The sequence below is a fragment of the Pseudopipra pipra genome, chromosome 19 (genome assembly GCF_036250125.1).
Source record: "Pseudopipra pipra isolate bDixPip1 chromosome 19, bDixPip1.hap1, whole genome shotgun sequence".
NCBI lineage: Eukaryota > Metazoa > Chordata > Aves > Passeriformes > Pipridae > Pseudopipra > Pseudopipra pipra.
In genome coordinates, this window is record NC_087567.1 from 12,807,291 (window position 1) to 12,825,432 (window position 18,142).

General features: G+C 54.5%; 1 long non-coding RNA gene across 1 annotated transcript in view; it reads left to right on the forward strand.

Annotated features, from left to right (window-relative positions):
• Nucleotides 1-2,730: 2,730 nt before the first annotated feature.
• LOC135424775 (uncharacterized) overlaps nt 2,731-18,142 on the forward strand; it is a 32,647-nt gene continuing 17,235 nt past the window's right edge. Inside the window, exons 1-5 of the long non-coding RNA XR_010435343.1 lie at nt 2,731-3,171; nt 3,628-3,699; nt 4,155-4,498; nt 4,959-6,365; nt 8,030-8,151. This is a non-coding gene — a long non-coding RNA (uncharacterized LOC135424775). The remainder of the gene's footprint in view (nt 3,172-3,627; nt 3,700-4,154; nt 4,499-4,958; nt 6,366-8,029; nt 8,152-18,142) is intronic.

Here is an 18,142-nt window from a genome sequence, read left to right on the forward strand (position 1 = left end):
GCTATGTATTCTGGTAGCGGTGCTTTCCGAGAAGTGCTCATTTGACTGCGGAATGCCAGGGACAAAGTCTGAGTCATGACCCCGCAAATTTCAGGGGAAAACCGTGTCATTCTTGCTGGAGAGGAGTGTTGGGATCTCCTGTGCCTCTCCAGGTGAGGAAGGATTCCTCTTAGCATAGTCCTACACCGACTTTCACGGTAAGGCCTGTATGTGTAACCAGAAGCACAACATAGCCATGTAGTGTGTTCACGTGTGAGGCTGTATATTTGTGAACCCTCATACTGTAAAAGCTGTTAGACATTCATTCAGTGTCTTAGGTGGATGATAGCCAAGCCACTGGAGCTACAGAATAAAGGTCAGGGAGCGAGAAAGACAGACAGAGATAGATCTAACTGTCAAATTCTCCCAGCAGCTCTGAGAGCGGAAGCTGCGGTTACTCTTGGACCCATTGGTCTGTGTCACCCCTCCTCTGCATCCCATCCCTACCACCCCACCTTTCTTTTACTTCCCTGTACCTCTCCCTCTCTCATTCTCCAAACCCTCCTCCTCTTTCTCTGTTCTTCTACCTCTGTGTTTTGTTCTTCTTTCTGCCCTTCTGTCCTGTTTCCCACCCCTCATTTTCCTTCTCTCTCAGTCATGCAGCCCAGCACTATTTTTGTCTTTCTCCATTTAGCTGTCTTTCAATTTTTTTAACTTCTCCCCATGTGCCCTCTAGCCCTTCATGACCTCCCCCCCATTTTTATTTCCTCTGTCTCTCTGTCCTGTATTCTAAGTATACTTTTTCTTTGTTAGATACTCTCATTCCAGGTCCCTGTCCCTATGTTTTCATTTCTTCCCTCTCTGTCCTACAGCCCATTTTTCTCTTCACCATTCTCTGTCTGTCTTCGTCTGCCCATAATTTAATTCTCTCCCCTTTAGCTCATCGAGGGTTTTGTGGTATTTATCAGTCAATCTCTGTTCCCTTCACTGTCCTCGTTTTAAAATCCCTCCCTCTCTGCCCTTTGGCTCATTGCTATTCTTTGTTTGTCTCCATCTTGTTCATTCTGGTTCTCTCTCCCTTCTTTCTCCCTGGCCTGTAGCCCATTGCTGTTTTCTCCCTCTTCTGCCTCATGTTCTCTGTGGCTCCCTCTTCCTATTTTTTTCCCCTCTTCTCTGTCCTGCAGTCAGTTGCTGGTGTATTTGGTTTACATGACAAGGCATCATTACCTGGCGGTGCAGGCACAGTCTGCAAGGGAGGGTTCAGTGAGAAGACACCAGGAGTTGCCCCCATGATGGGCACAGCCAGTTCTGGCTGCAAGATGGATCTGCTGCTGGTCAAAGACAATGACATCAGTAATGCTGCCACTGCCTCTGTGATGGCATGTTTAAGAAGGGCTAAAAAAGGCTGCACAGAAGCTGTGACAGAGAAAAATATCCACAACCATTTCTTCCCTGTATGTCACAGATTCTTCCTTACAGCCCCCTAGGTATTCTCCCCGATGGCTTCTTTGCCCCAGTAGTCATGGTTTTTAAAAAGCCTTTTAATGTCTCTGCATCTCATTATTTGTCTTGGTTTTGTGCAGCGTGTGTCTATGTGTGTTTGTGTCTGTACTGGAGTTGCTCTGCCTGTGGCCACAGCAGTGAGAACCTGCAGAAGAATAAACACCGGATTCCTAATTTTTTAGTTCATTCTTTAAAGTTTTATGCTTTACTCTCATTTACTAATCGAGTGAGCGAGAGGTGCAGCAGCAGTGCGAGGGCCAGAGCTGTTGGATGGGTCTGGGAGCACAGATTCTGACAGCCGCGTCCTGCAGCAGCACTGTGGAGAAGGGATGAGACATCTCCTGGCACTGGCCAAGAGTGTTTACTTTTATGCAAAGAATGCATTCAGAATCATACCAATTAGTCTTAAGTGTTCAAATGGCTCTAGCTTTTAAAAGACATATTTCAAGCTTATCAGTTCACCTAGAATCTGCCTTCAACTCAACTACTCTTCTATCCCTTATTCTGACAGAATTCCTTTACTACCTTTAGTATTTTTATTTAATATGCTGAAATATAATCTGGGATTTTTGTTGTTCAGATGTAGTGTTGTGTCTTGTGATCCTCTCATCTAGGTTTGCCTGCCGGTCATTCAGCACGCTGGGGTGAAGGGTGGCCCTGTGCCTGGGGGCTCCTGGCCCTGTCTCCAGCGGGTGTGGCAGCAAAGGCTGGCTGAGGAGGAGAGTCCAGGGCCAACTGGGACCGGGGATGGGGTTAAAGACGAGGGTGTGAGTCGTGGACAGCTAAGGACAACCTCGAGGGTAAGACCTGGGGAAATGTGCAACGAAAAAGAAATGGCTCAGGGCGGGCGCTTGGATTTCAATGCGCCGGCGGCCACCGGCAGCGGGGAGACGACAACGGGCAGCCGCCGCAGCTCCGCCGAGCCCCGGGCGGGAGGAGAGCGCAGAGCAGGGAGGTAGGGGGCAGAGAAGCACAGTATCCCCATTGGCTGCCGTGAACCGCGTACGGCTCTCCCATTGGTCAGAACATGGTTCGCACCGCTCCCACCTGCCCCATTGGCTGCTATCTCTGTCAATCCCGCCAGGACCCCAGGCACTGCCCTGCGTAAAACCTGAACAGAAAATAAAATAAAATAAAAATAACACCTAAAGGAAAAATGAAACTGAAAAAGAAAAAAGTAGAAAACAAAATAAAAAATAAAATCTAAAATAAAATTACAATAAAAAGAAAATAAAACTAACAAAAATAAACAAACCTCCTTCCCCAAAGAAACACCCCCCAAAACACCCCAACAACTCACCAAACAGAAAATCACCAACAACCAAAAAGCAGAAGTAACAAACATGAACTGCAAGTGGAGGAAGAGTTTGAAAGCGGGCTGGACAGAAGCAGAAGTATTACTGCCCACTCTTAGGCCACTGTGCTGATTAAATGGGTGTTGTTAGGTTTAGATTAGTAGTTCGTTGTTGTTGGGTTTTTCAGTGGTGTTGGTTTTTTTGTTGTCGTTGTGGGGGATTGTTTGTTTGTTTGTTTTTATTTTGGTTTTTTTTCTGTATTAAGAATCTGGCTCAGTTACTCTCTAGTTCTGGTGTGTTCTCTTTTCCAGGTGGTTGGTGTTTCTGCAGTGTTTGGCACAGGACTGGGGGAGATTTTTACCCAGCTTTCTAAAGCTGTAGATGAATAGGAGAGGTAAGGGGATAACTTCTGGTCCGCGACCCAGTGACCACTTCCTGAAGGTCCTGATTCATGAGTCTGCTCCTTTGATTTGAAGGAGTGCACAGTTGCCATAGCCAAGGTAGCTTAGGGTGTCCAGTATCAGCATAAAAAGCAGCAGTAAAAAGGAACTATTCAGAGATGAATTTTTGTGCTGTTCCGTGAAAAAGTAAAAGCTATCTGTGCCAGCAAGTCTGTGAAGTAATTTTTTTCTTGTAGTTCCATACCAAGTTTTGAATTGTTGCTGTTTTAATGAAGTATGTTCATTGATTTTGCATCCATTGGTTTCAGAATCCAAATCTGGGGAAAAAAGTACTGTTAGTCTTTCTGAAATGTCTCTCAAACATGAAAGCCTAGAGAAAACTTTTTTTTTTTGAGTAAAAAGAAGCCTCCAGGATGATCCTTATGCAATACAAATCATGTGTTTTTCAGACTGAATGCACTCCCTTTATTCACCTTTTCAGAGAGTATCGGCCAGAATACGAGCACCTGAGAAAAACGCTGGTAAGTGTTTTTAGCTGTTTTACACCTGAACAGTGTATCTTGGGTCACTTTTATGCACACAATTGCCTTTATGTTGAGAGGGTCTAACATTTCATTTACTAGTCGTACTCACTGTGGGAAAACTCCTGTCCTGAAGGAGTCCACCATTTGCCTTTTTTTTCCTAGATGTGGTGGAGCATATCTTTACAAAACTAAAGATTTTGTAAAACAGATGTTGCTCACTGGTTTAGTGCTAATATTTGAGCTAATTGTGTGAAAATGATTGGGAAATAAGATTGTGTCTTCCATTCAGATGGACAGAGAGTTCTTAAAAATAAATTTCCAAAGGGATTTGTTGAGACTATCCCTGTATCTTCCTGCACCAGTGAAGAGTACTAGTTTGACTTAGTAAGAAAGACTGAATCGCAGTGCCAAAATCAGTAGCTCTGCTCACCTTGAGTTCTGGCTGTCCAAAGGACAGTTCTCTGCAGGCACAGCTACACAGAGTTTGGCTTCCCGGCGCTGCTGAAAACGTCCTAGAATCCCACCTGACTGGAGGTTGCTTTCCATGCTTAGTCAGAAGTTCTGTGTAACCTGAGTTGAAATGTAAGACCTGCATAGTGACTTCTGCTCTCTGACTGGGGGACAGGCTGCTGGGTTTGGGTGAGGTTTCTCTTCTCCTGGTGTTTTAAATGTTCTCAGAATCCACATGTAAATCTTTGTCTACGGGAGAAAGCTCAAAATAAATAAAAGAGAGAGCAGCTGGAACACTTGTGGAAGGACATGGGCAGCGTGTGTGTGCAGGGCAGCACACTGGCAGGTACCTCCCCAGGAAGATAAAGTTTACTGCAGAAGTTTTCTGAAGAGTTTGCCTTGTGAAGTAGTACAGTGCTTCTTTGTCCTCACAGCAGAAATGTGAAAGCAGCTCCATGTTAGAGGAGCGGGGCTTTAGTTCCTGTGGGATTGGTCACACTCAGCTCTTCCTGTGTCAGTCACAGGTTTGGAAGAAACCCCGCTGTGTAGCTAAAGCAGTGGACCTACTAGAAATAATGAAATACTTTAGAAAAGGCGAAACAGTCAGATCAGAATATGAGAAAGCTCTGCTGTTGGCTGCACTGTTCCTTAGATGAGGCGAGTAGGTGCTGATGGAGTCTGTCCTGTGTCTGGGATCCACAAGCAGCTTTCTGTCCCCTTAGAGCAAGTGTTCATTGCTGGGTTTCTGTGCAGATAGAAACCTTACCTTTAGCAGGCTGGTTTGTGTACAGCCTGTTCCCTTCAAGGACCTGATGCTTCTGCAATGGGTCCCTCTGAGCTAATACTAACACGAGGAACTCTCGATGAAGAGCAAGAAGAGAGGGAGAGTGACACTGATGACATTGACCATGAAGGTAAGGGAATGAGGTCTAAAAGCTGCCTCTCAGGAAATCCCCTCTATATTTCATGACCTGGATGGACTGTAAGGAGAGCCTAGAAAACAAGCAAACATTCAGTCACCTGACGTGTCAGAATCTGTAGCAGAAGCTCAGCTGCAATGGTCAGTGCAGGGATATCACTCTGTAACCTTTGTGAAAGTTCAATTGTAAATTTTCTATTCAAGTAATTAATAGGTATATAACACACATAAACCAGAGAACTCGTTAGGCTTGGGGCATGCAGTGACCTCTGAACCTGATTGATGCACAGATGTGTCCATCATCTTTTTGGCCTTACAGCTTCTGCCCCTGGCTCTCTTCCCTTTTCCTGTGACTGTGGTCTTGGAGCAATCTGCTAAGTTGTTACAGTGTGATTTTTCTCTTCTATAGCTCACAGACTTAATCTTCATTCTTTCCCTGTTCCACTGATGGGTAGGATCACTTATTTCCTTTGCCCTGCAATGTAGTTGAAGATGGAATAGACTTTCTATGTTGCTTTGGCTATCCTGATTCTAACTTTTTTTCAGAAACACAAGTAGAACAAGTACTGAAATAGCGCTGAACTTCAGCAGCAGCGGGGACTGCGCAGGAGAAGGAGGGTGGGCAGCGGGCCTGGGGCAGGCAGGGGGATGGGGGTGGGGGCGGGCACTTAAAAGATTTCGGCCAGGGAGCTGATCTCAGCCAGCACCCAGTCGGGGCAGTCTAAGTCCCCGCAGGAGCAGAACTGCTGCGTGGGGAGAGGCGGTCAGAGGCGCACTGCCGCTCTGCGTCCTCCCCGCTCCCCGCCGCCGACTCCCGGCCCACCACGTCGCCGCTGCTCCCCGGTCCCCCATGCCGCACAGTCCGCCTTCGCGATCCGGAACCGCCCCGTGTGCCGGTGGGGGGCTCCCCGAGGGGCTCTGCAGGGGCCTTGGGGCCGGGACCCCGGGGGTGCAGCCCGACCAAGGGGCGGGGCAGGGGACGGGGTCCCGGGAGCGGGACCCGGGACGGCCACGGACCCGCGGGAAGGGTCCCTCCGACACGGCCCTAGTCCCTCCTCCTGACCACCCGAGCACCTCCCGCCACCCCGCGGGCTCCAAGCCCCGCCAATCCGGGCCCGAGGCAGCGTCTGGCCCGCCAATCCCGGGCCGCCTTTCTCGGCGCCGTCCAATCACAGCCCGCCTTTTCAATCCGGCAGCGGTCCCGCAAGCTCTGCCCGCTCAGCCGCGGCGCGGCCCCTCCGCGCGGCACCGCCCCCCCGTTCCCCTCAGGCGCTGCTGGGACCACGGAAGGGCGGTGGGAGCTCCGCGGTCACGTCGCGTCCGGGAGCTCTCCCAGGAGAAGGGGAGGGAGGCGGGGAGCGGGCGGGAGGGGCTCCGGGAGCGGGGCCTGCGGGGCCAGCGGGGTTCTCGGGAACGGGCGGGCGGGGATTGGCGGGGCTGGCACGGGGGGGGCGGGGCTATGCGGGCCGCGGGCTATAAATAGCGGGGGAGGGGGTGCGGGGGGGCCAGTTCGGCGGCGGAGGTGGAAGCGGCGCTGGAGCGGCGGGAGCCGGGGCGAGATCGGCGGTGAGCTGGGGCGGGACTCCCGCGGCTGCCGGTCCAGGCACGTGGCCTGTCTTGGGCACAGAGGCCGCTCTGTCCGGGAGGTTCTGGCTCCCGACATGCAGGTCCGATCCCGGCCCGCCACTCCCAGCCCGCTTTTCTCCGCTCCGTCCAATCGTAGCCCGCCCTTTCAATGGGGCCGCGGTCCCGTAAGCGGTGCCCGCTCAGCCGCGTCGCGGCGCCGCCCCCCTTCCCCACGTTCCCTTCAGGCGCTGTAGGTGCCGGTGCCTTTGCTTCCGGAGCCGCGCCTGCGCTGCCGCAGCCCCCGACAGGCCCTGTTGGGACCAGGGAGGGCGGGTGGCACAGCTCCGCGCTCACGTCCCGTCTGAGAGTTCTTCCGGGAGGCGGGGAGGGGGCGGGAGCGGCGGCGGCCCTTTCAATGGGGCCGCGGTCGAGCAAGTTCTGCCCGCTCGGCCGCGGCGCGGAGCCGCCCCCCTCTCCACCTCGTCCCCCGCGTTCCCCTCAGGCGCCGGTCTCGGCGCCTTTGCTTCGGGATCTGGCGGAGCCGCGCCTGCGCTGCCGCGGTGCCCGCAGGCGCTGTTGAAAGGGCGGGTGGGAGGTCCGCGGTCCCGTCCCGTCCCGTCCCGGAGTTCTCCCGGGAGAAGGGGAGGGAGGCGGGGAGCGGGCGGAAGCGGAGCAGCCCCTGGGAGCGGGGCCTGAGGGGACAGCGGGGTTCTTGGGGACGGGCAGGGCGGGAACGGGCAGGCGGGGATTGGCGGGGCCGGACGCTGCCGGACGCTGGGATTGGCTGGGCTGGCACGAGGGGGGCGGGGCCGTGCGGGCCGCGGGCTATAAACGGCGTGGGCGGGGGGCCCTGGGGGCAGTTCGGCGGCGGGGCTGGGGGCGGCGCTGGAGCTGCGGGAGCCGGCCCGGGATTGGCGCGGCCGCTGGGCCGAGGAGCGGCGGTGAGCCAGGGTGGGACCCTCGCGGCTGCCGCTCCAGGGAGCGGTGGGGAGTCATGGGGCAGCACCACCTCGGCTGCCGATCCAGGGGGAGCCGAGGTCGGTCCCCCACAGCTGCCGAGGCAGGGCGTTGGGCAGGCGGTGTCCCGGGCAGCTGTGCCGGCCAGCTTTGGTCAGTGCTCAGTGGGGGAGCAGCCCATGCTCAGGGGTGCTCCCCCGAACCAGAAGGACTAGGATGCAACCTCTCAGTGGGGCTGGTATTGAAAGTATCGTTACAATGAAAAGTAATAAAAGATGTTTCATTCTATTATAATTTTATTTTACTTTTATTTTCATCTTTGACTACTTGATTGTTTATTCTATTGTTTTGTTGCTGTTCCCGTTGGGATGGGTGGGACAGCTCTTAGAGATATTTAAGTCAATTACAAAGACTGATTTGTGACCTTGTCAACAGCCCCGGGCTGCAGAGATACCCAGGAGCAGATTTAGGCAGAGGCAGCAGAAAGCTGAGGCAGAGGCAGCAGAAAGCTGAGGACCTGGAGCTCAGGCAGCAGAGCTGGTGGAGACATAAAGACGGTAGGACTGTGGGCAGAACAAGGGTGGGGCTGGATTAGGGAGCATGGACCTGGCATAAGTACTGCAGGGATGGAGCTGGGATAAAAATAGTCAGGCCTGGCCTGGAATGTGGGCTTGAGAGCTGGGGTGGAAAACTCAGATCTTTAACAAAAGAAAGATGCTAGGATTGGAACGTGCAGCAGCTTTACCGGGAGCTGACAGCAGAGCTGGCAGAGAAATAAAGGTTGTGGGTCTGGGTATGGGATAGGGAGAGTGATGCTCGGAAAGGGACTGTTGAGCAGGCATAGGGACTGTGGCACTGCAGCAGAAATCACTGTAGGATTGAGACAGGGACTGGCACCGTCGCTGAAACATCTGTGTGTCTGTGGAATAGGGATTGATGGGTGGGAACATGGATTGGGTGGGAAGAGCTGAAATCAGTCTAGGGCAGGGATCTGGACTTTGGAGTTGGGATCGGGTTTGTGGGGGTGGAGGAGCACCTGGGGGACTGGGACTGGGAGTGTGAGGGTGGAGCTGGAAAGTGGCAGAGCTGGAGCCAAGCTGAAGATCCTGCAGCGAGAACCTGGAGCAGCTTCCCGAGGCGGCGCTGGCAAGATGCAGAGCTACTGCTGAGAGAGCAGAGCTGGCAGTGCAATAAAGCTTGTGGGTCTCGAGCTGAAATCACTGAGGGACTGGGGTAGGGACAGGGTTTGGGCTTGGGACAGTAACACTTGGGTCAGGAATCAGTGTGGGGTGGAGATAGGGCCTGTGGCACCGTTGCTGAAATGTCTATGCAGCTGGAAATGGGATTGTAAATTGGGAATGTGGACTGGGCGGATAGAGGTGAAATCAGTCTAGGGCAGGGCTTGTGTCTTTGGAATTGTCATAGGAATTTTGGGGCTGGAGGAGCACCTGGGGGACTGGGTGTGTGAGGGTGGAGCTGGAAAGTGGCAGAGCTAGAGCCAAGCTGAAGATCCTGCAGCGAGAACCTGGAGCAGCTTCCCGAGGCGGCGCTGGCAAGATGCAGAGCTACTGCTGAGAGAGCAGAGCTGGCAGTGCAATAAAGCTTGTGGGTCTTGAGCTGAAATCACTGAGGGGCTGGGGTAGGGACAGGGTTTGGGCTTGGGACAGTAACACTTGGGTCAGGAATCAGTGTGGGGTGGAGATAGGGCCTGTGGCACCGTCGCTGCAATGGCTGTGTGTCTGTGGAATTGGGATTATAATTGGGAATGTGGACTGAGAGGCTGGGGCTGAAATCAGCATAGTGGTAGGATTGCATCTGTGGAGCTTGGAGGGTGTCTGGAGCTCAGATAGGGCCTGTGGCAGCGTTGCTGAAATCCCTGAGTGGCTGTGGAATAGGGATTAATGGGCGGGAACGTGGATTGGGTGGGTAGAGCTGAAATAAGTATAGGGGTGGACTTGTGATTTTGGAATTGGGATCGGGTTTGTGGGGCTGGAGGAGCACCTGGGGGACTGGGACTGGGAGTGTGAGGGTGGAGCTGGAAAGTGGCAGAGCTGGAGCCAAGCTGAAGATCCTGCAGCGAGAACCTGGAGCAGCTTCCCGAGGCGGCGCTGGCAAGATGCAGAGCTACTGCTGAGAGAGCAGAGCTGGCAGTGCAATAAAGCTTGTGGGTCTCGAGCTGAAATCACTGAGGGGCTGGGGTAGGGACAGGGTTTGGGCTTGGGACAGTAACACTTGGGGCAGGAATCAGTGTGGGGTGGAGATAGGGCCTGTGGCACCGTCGCTGCAATGGCTGTGTGTCTGTGGAATTGGGATTATAATTGGGAATGTGGACTGAGAGGCTGGGACTGAAATCAGCATAGTGGTAGGATTGCATCTGTGGAGCTTGGAGGGTGTCTGGAGCTCAGATAGGGCCTGTGGCAGCGTTGCTGAAATCCCTGAGTGGCTGTGGAATAGGGATTAATGGGCGGGAACGTGGATTGGGTGGGTAGAGCTGAAATAAGTATAGGGGTGGACTTGTGATTTTGGAATTGGGATCGGGTTTGTGGGGCTGGAGGAGCACCTGGGGGACTGGGACTGGGAGTGTGAGGGTGGAGCTGGAAAGTGGCAGAGCTGGAGCCAAGCTGAAGATCCTGCAGCGAGAACCTGGAGCAGCTTCCCGAGGCGGCGCTGGCAAGATGCAGAGCTACTGCTGAGAGAGCAGAGCTGGCAGTGCAATAAAGCTTGTGGGTCTCGAGCTGAAATCACTGAGGGGCTGGGGTAGGGACAGGGTTTGGGCTTGGGACAGTAACACTTGGGGCAGGAATCAGTGTGGGGTGGAGATAGGGCCTGTGGCACCGTCGCTGAAATGTCTATGCAGCTGGAAATGGGATTGTAAATTGGGAATGTGGACTGGGCGGATAGAGGTGAAATCAGTCTAGGGCAGGGCTTGTGATTTTGGAATTGGGATAGAAATTTTGGGGCTGGAGGAGCACCTGGGGGACTGGGACTGGGAGTGGGAGGGTGGAGCTGGAAAGTGGCAGAGCTGGAGCCAAGCTGAAGATCCTGCAGCGAGAACCTGGAGCAGCTTCCCGAGGCGGCGCTGGCAAGATGCAGAGCTACTGCTGAGAGAGCAGAGCTGGCAGTGCAATAAAGCTTGTGGGTCTCGAGCTGAAATCACTGAGGGGCTGGGGTAGGGACAGGGTTTGGGCTTAGGACAGTAACACTTGGGTCAGGAATCAGTGTGGGGCGGAGATAGGGCCTGTGGCACCGTCGCTGCAATGGCTGTGTGTCTGTGGAATTGGGATTATAATTGGGAATGTGGACTGAGAGGCTGGGGCTGAAATCAGCATAGTGGTAGGATTGCATCAGTGGAGCTTGGAGGGTGTCTGGAGTTCAGATAGGGCCTGTGGCAGCGTTGCTGAAATCCCTGAGTGGCTGTGGAATAGGGATTAATGGGCGGGAACGTGGATTGGGTGGGTAGAGTTTAAATAAGTATAGGGGTGGACTTGTGATTTTGGAATTGGGATCGGGTTTGTGGGGCTGGAGGAGCACCTGGGGGACTGGGACTGGGAGTGTGAGGGTGGAGCTGGAAAGTGGCAGAGCTGGAGCCAAGCTGAAGATCCTGCAGCGAGAACCTGGAGCAGCTTCCCGAGGCGGCGCTGGCAAGATGCAGAGCTACTGCTGAGAGAGCAGAGCTGGCAGTGCAATAAAGCTTGTGGGTCTGGAGCTGAAATCACTGAGGGGCTGGGATAGGGACAGGGTTTGGGCTTGGGACAGTAACACTTGGGTCAGGAATCAGTGTGGGGTGGAGATAGGGCCTGTGGCACCGTTGCTGAAATGTCTATGCAGCTGGAAATGGGATTGTAAATTGGGAATGTGGACTGGGCGGGTAGAGCTGAAATCAGTCTAGGGCTGGGCTTGTGTCTTTGGAATTGTCATAGGAATTTTGGGGCTGGAGGAGCACCTGGGACTGGGACTGGGAGTGGGAGGGTGGAGCTGGAAAGTGGCAGAGCTGGAGCCAAGCTGAAGATCCTGCAGCGAGAACCTGGAGCAGCTTCCCGAGGCGGCGCTGGCAAGATGCAGAGCTACTGCTGAGAGAGCAGAGCTGGCAGTGCAATAAAGCTTGTGGGTCTCGAGCTGAAATCACTGAGGGGCTGGGGTAGGGACAGGGTTTGGGCTTGGGACAGTAACACTTGGGGCAGGAATCAGTGTGGGGTGGAGATAGGGCCTGTGGCACCGTCGCTGCAATGGCTGTGTGTCTGTGGAATTGGGATTATAATTGGGAATGTGGACTGAGAGGCTGGGACTGAAATCAGCATAGTGGTAGGATTGCATCTGTGGAGCTTGGAGGGTGTCTGGAGCTCAGATAGGGCCTGTGGCAGCGTTGCTGAAATCCCTGAGTGGCTGTGGAATAGGGATTAATGGGCGGGAACGTGGATTGGGTGGGTAGAGCTGAAATAAGTATAGGGGTGGACTTGTGATTTTGGAATTGGGATCGGGTTTGTGGGGCTGGAGGAGCACCTGGGGGACTGGGACTGGGAGTGTGAGGGTGGAGCTGGAAAGTGGCAGAGCTGGAGCCAAGCTGAAGATCCTGCAGCGAGAACCTGGAGCAGCTTCCCGAGGCGGCGCTGGCAAGATGCAGAGCTACTGCTGAGAGAGCAGAGCTGGCAGTGCAATAAAGCTTGTGGGTCTCGAGCTGAAATCACTGAGGGGCTGGGGTAGGGACAGGGTTTGGGCTTGGGACAGTAACACTTGGGGCAGGAATCAGTGTGGGGTGGAGATAGGGCCTGTGGCACCGTCGCTGAAATGTCTATGCAGCTGGAAATGGGATTGTAAATTGGGAATGTGGACTGGGCGGATAGAGGTGAAATCAGTCTAGGGCAGGGCTTGTGATTTTGGAATTGGGATAGAAATTTTGGGGCTGGAGGAGCACCTGGGGGACTGGGACTGGGAGTGGGAGGGTGGAGCTGGAAAGTGGCAGAGCTGGAGCCAAGCTGAAGATCCTGCAGCGAGAACCTGGAGCAGCTTCCCGAGGCGGCGCTGGCAAGATGCAGAGCTACTGCTGAGAGAGCAGAGCTGGCAGTGCAATAAAGCTTGTGGGTCTCGAGCTGAAATCACTGAGGGGCTGGGGTAGGGACAGGGTTTGGGCTTAGGACAGTAACACTTGGGTCAGGAATCAGTGTGGGGCGGAGATAGGGCCTGTGGCACCGTCGCTGCAATGGCTGTGTGTCTGTGGAATTGGGATTATAATTGGGAATGTGGACTGAGAGGCTGGGGCTGAAATCAGCATAGTGGTAGGATTGCATCAGTGGAGCTTGGAGGGTGTCTGGAGTTCAGATAGGGCCTGTGGCAGCGTTGCTGAAATCCCTGAGTGGCTGTGGAATAGGGATTAATGGGCGGGAACGTGGATTGGGTGGGTAGAGTTTAAATAAGTATAGGGGTGGACTTGTGATTTTGGAATTGGGATCGGGTTTGTGGGGCTGGAGGAGCACCTGGGGGACTGGGACTGGGAGTGGGAGGGTGGAGCTGGAAAGTGGCAGAGCTGGAGCCAAGCTGAAGATCCTGCAGCGAGAACCTGGAGCAGCTTCCCGTGGCGGCGCTGGCAAGATGCAGAGCTACTGCTGAGAGAGCAGAGCTGGCAGTGCAATAAAGCTTGTGGGTCTCGAGCTGAAATCACTGAGGGGCTGGGATAGGGACAGGGTTTGGACTTGGGACAGTAACACTTGGGTCAGGAATCAGTGTGGGGTGGAGATAGGGCCTGTGGCACCGTTGCTGAAATGTCTATGCAGCTGGAAATGGGATTGTAAATTGGGAATGTGGACTGGGCGGGTAGAGCTGAAATCAGTCTAGGGCTGGGCTTGTGTCTTTGGAATTGTCATAGGAATTTTGGGGCTGGAGGAGCACCTGGGACTGGGACTGGGAGTGGGAGGGTGGAGCTGGAAAGTGGCAGAGCTGGAGCCAAGCTGAAGATCCTGCAGCGAGAACCTGGAGCAGCTTCCCGAGGCGGCGCTGGCAAGATGCAGAGCTACTGCTGAGAGAGCAGAGCTGGCAGTGCAATAAAGCTTGTGGGTCTCGAGCTGAAATCACTGAGGGGCTGGGGTAGGGACAGGGTTTGGGCTTGGGACAGTAACACTTGGGGCAGGAATCAGTGTGGGGTGGAGATAGGGCCTGTGGCACCGTCGCTGCAATGGCTGTGTGTCTGTGGAATTGGGATTATAATTGGGAATGTGGACTGAGAGGCTGGGACTGAAATCAGCATAGTGGTAGGATTGCATCTGTGGAGCTGGGAGGGTGTCTGGAGCTCAGATAGGGCCTGTGGCAGCGTTGCTGAAATCCCTGAGTGGCTGTGGAATAGGGATTAATGGGCGGGAACGTGGACTGGGTGGGTAGAGCTGAAATAAGTATAGGGGTGGACTTGTGATTTTGGAATTGGGATCGGGTTTGTGGGGCTGGAGGAGCACCTGGGGGACTGGGACTGGGAGTGGGAGGGTGGAGCTGGAAAGTGGCAGAGCTGGAGCCAAGCTGAAGATCCTGCAGCGAGAACCTGGAGCAGCTTCCCGAGGCGGCGCTGGCAAGATGCAGAGCTACTGCTGAGAGAGCAGAGCTGGCAGTGCAATAAAGCTTGTGGGTCTCGAGCTGAAATCACTGAGGGGCTGGGGTAGGGACAGGGTTTGGGCTTGGGGCAGTAACACTTGGGGCAGGAATCAGTGTGGGGTGGAGATAGGGCCTGTGGCACCGTCGCTGAAATGTCTATGCAGCTGGAAATGGGATTGTAAATTGGGAATGTGGACTGGGCGGATAGAGGTGAAATCAGTCTAGGGCAGGGCTTGTGATTTTGGAATTGGGATCGGGTTTGTGGGGCTGGAGGAGCACCTGGGGGACTGGGAGTGGGAGGGTGGAGCTGGAAAGTGGCAGAGCTGGAGCCAAGCTGAAGATCCTGCAGCGAGAACCTGGAGCAGCTTCCCGAGGCGGTGCTGGCAAGATGCAGAGCTACTGCTGAGAGAGCAGAGCTGGCAGTGCAATAAAGCTTGTGGGTCTCGAGCTGAATTCACTGAGGGACTGGGGTAGGGACAGGGTTTGGGCTTGGGACAGTAACACTTGGGTCAGGAATCAGCGTGGGGTGGAGATAGGGCCTGTGGCACCGTCGCTGCAATGGCTGTGTGTCTGTGGAATTGGGATTATAATTGGGAATGTGGACTGAGAGGCTGGGGCTGAAATCAGCATAGTGGTAGGATTGCATCTGTGGAGCTGGGAGGGTGTCTGGAGCTCAGATAGGGCCTGTGGCAGCGTTGCTGAAATCCCTGAGTGGCTGTGGAATAGGGATTAATGGGCGGGAACGTGGACTGGGTGGGTAGAGCTGAAATAAGTATAGGGGTGGACTTGTGATTTTGGAATTGGGATCGGGTTTGTGGGGCTGGAGGAGCACCTGGGGGACTGGGACTGGGAGTGTGAGGGTGGAGCTGGAAAGTGGCAGAGCTGGAGCCAAGCTGAAGATCCTGCAGCGAGAACCTGGAGCAGCTTCCCGAGGCGGCGCTGGCAAGATGCAGAGCTACTGCTGAGAGAGCAGAGCTGGCAGTGCAATAAAGCTTGTGGGTCTCGAGCTGAAATCACTGAGGGGCTGGGGTAGGGACAGGGTTTGGGCTTGGGACAGTAACACTTGGGGCAGGAATCAGTGTGGGGTGGAGATAGGGCCTGTGGCACCGTCGCTGCAATGGCTGTGTGTCTGTGGAATTGGGATTATAATTGGGAATGTGGACTGAGAGGCTAGGGCTGAAATCAGCATAGTGGTAGGATTGCATCTGTGGAGCTTGGAGGGTGTCTGGAGCTCAGATAGGGCCTGTGGCAGCGTTGCTGAAATCCCTGAGTGGCTGTGGAATAGGGATTAATGGGCGGGAACGTGGATTGGGTGGGTAGAGTTTAAATAAGTATAGGGGTGGACTTGTGATTTTGGAATTGGGATCGGGTTTGTGGGGCTGGAGGAGCACCTGGGGGACTGGGACTGGGAGTGGGAGGGTGGAGCTGGAAAGTGGCAGAGCTGGAGCCAAGCTGAAGATCCTGCAGTGAGAACCTGGAGCAGCTTCCCGTGGCGGCGCTGGCAAGATGCAGAGCTACTGCTGAGAGAGCAGAGCTGGCAGTGCAATAAAGCTTGTGGGTCTCGAGCTGAAATCACTGAGGGGCTGGGGTAGGGACAGGGTTTGGGCTTGGGACAGTAACACTTGGGTCAGGAATCAGTGTGGGGTGGAGATAGGGCCTGTGGCACCGTCGCTGAAATATCTATGCAGCTGGAAATGGGATTGTAAATTGGGAATGTGGACTGGGCGGATAGAGGTGAAATCAGTCTAGGGCTGGGCTTGTGTCTTTGGAATTGTCATAGGAATTTTGGGGCTGGAGGAGCACCTGGGACTGGGAGTGTGAGGGTGGAGCTGGAAAGTGGCAGAGCTGGAGCCAAGCTGAAGATCCTGCAGCGAGAACCTGGAGCAGCTTCCCGAGGCGGCGCTGGCAAGATGCAGAGCTACTGCTGAGAGAGCAGAGCTGGCAGTGCAATAAAGCTTGTGGGTCTCGAGCTGAAATCACTGAGGGGCTGGGGTAGGGACAGGGTTTGGGCTTGGGACAGTAACACTTGGGGCAGGAATCAGTGTGGGGTGGAGATAGGGCCTGTGGCACCGTCGCTGCAATGGCTGTGTGTCTGTGGAATTGGGATTATAATTGGGAATGTGGACTGAGAGGCTAGGGCTGAAATCAGCATAGTGGTAGGATTGCATCTGTGGAGCTTGGAGGGTGTCTGGAGCTCAGATAGGGCCTGTGGCAGCGTTGCTGAAATCCCTGAGTGGCTGTGGAATAGGGATTAATGGGCGGGAACGTGGATTGGGTGGGTAGAGTTTAAATAAGTATAGGGGTGGACTTGTGATTTTGGAATTGGGATCGGGTTTGTGGGGCTGGAGGAGCACCTGGGGGACTGGGACTGGGAGTGGGAGGGTGGAGCTGGAAAGTGGCAGAGCTGGAGCCAAGCTGAAGATCCTGCAGTGAGAACCTGGAGCAGCTTCCCGTGGCGGCGCTGGCAAGATGCAGAGCTACTGCTGAGAGAGCAGAGCTGGCAGTGCAATAAAGCTTGTGGGTCTCGAGCTGAAATCACTGAGGGGCTGGGGTAGGGACAGGGTTTGGGCTTGGGACAGTAACACTTGGGTCAGGAATCAGTGTGGGGTGGAGATAGGGCCTGTGGCACCGTCGCTGAAATATCTATGCAGCTGGAAATGGGATTGTAAATTGGGAATGTGGACTGGGCGGATAGAGGTGAAATCAGTCTAGGGCTGGGCTTGTGTCTTTGGAATTGTCATAGGAATTTTGGGGCTGGAGGAGCACCTGGGACTGGGAGTGTGAGGGTGGAGCTGGAAAGTGGCAGAGCTGGAGCCAAGCTGAAGATCCTGCAGCGAGAACCTGGAGCAGCTTCCCGAGGCGGCGCTGGCAAGATGCAGAGCTACTGCTGAGAGAGCAGAGCTGGCAGTGCAATAAAGCTTGTGGGTCTCGAGCTGAAATCACTGAGGGGCTGGGGTAGGGACAGGGTTTGGGCTTGGGACAGTAACACTTGGGGCAGGAATCAGTGTGGGGTGGAGATAGGGCCTGTGGCACCGTCGCTGCAATGGCTGTGTGTCTGTGGAATTGGGATTATAATTGGGAATGTGGACTGAGAGGCTAGGGCTGAAATCAGCATAGTGGTAGGATTGCATCTGTGGAGCTTGGAGGGTGTCTGGAGCTCAGATAGGGCCTGTGGCAGCGTTGCTGAAATCCCTGAGTGGCTGTGGAATAGGGATTAATGGGCGGGAACGTGGATTGGGTGGGTAGAGTTTAAATAAGTATAGGGGTGGACTTGTGATTTTGGAATTGGGATCGGGTTTGTGGGGCTGGAGGAGCACCTGGGGGACTGGGACTGGGAGTGGGAGGGTGGAGCTGGAAAGTGGCAGAGCTGGAGCCAAGCTGAAGATCCTGCAGTGAGAACCTGGAGCAGCTTCCCGTGGCGGCGCTGGCAAGATGCAGAGCTACTGCTGAGAGAGCAGAGCTGGCAGTGCAATAAAGCTTGTGGGTCTCGAGCTGAAATCACTGAGGGACTGGGGTAGGGACAGGGTTTGGGCTTGGGACAGTAACACTTGGGTCAGGAATCAGTGTGGGGTGGAGATAGGGCCTGTGGCACCGTTGCTGAAATATCTATGCAGCTGGAAATGGGATTGTAAATTGGGAATGTGGACTGGGCGGATAGAGGTGAAATCAGTCTAGGGCTGGGCTTGTGTCTTTGGAATTGTCATAGGAATTTTGGGGCTGGAGGAGCACCTGGGGTACTGGGAGTGTGAGGGTGGAGCTGGAAAGTGGCAGAGCTGGAGCCAAGCTGAAGATCCTGCAGCGAGAACCTGGAGCAGCTTCCCGAGGCGGCGCTGGCAAGATGCAGAGCTACTGCTGAGAGAGCAGAGCTGGCAGTGCAATAAAACTTGTGGGTCTTGAGCTGAAATCACTGAGGGACTGGGGTAGGGACAGGGTTTGGGCTTGGGACAGTAACACTTGGGTCAGGAATCAGTGTGG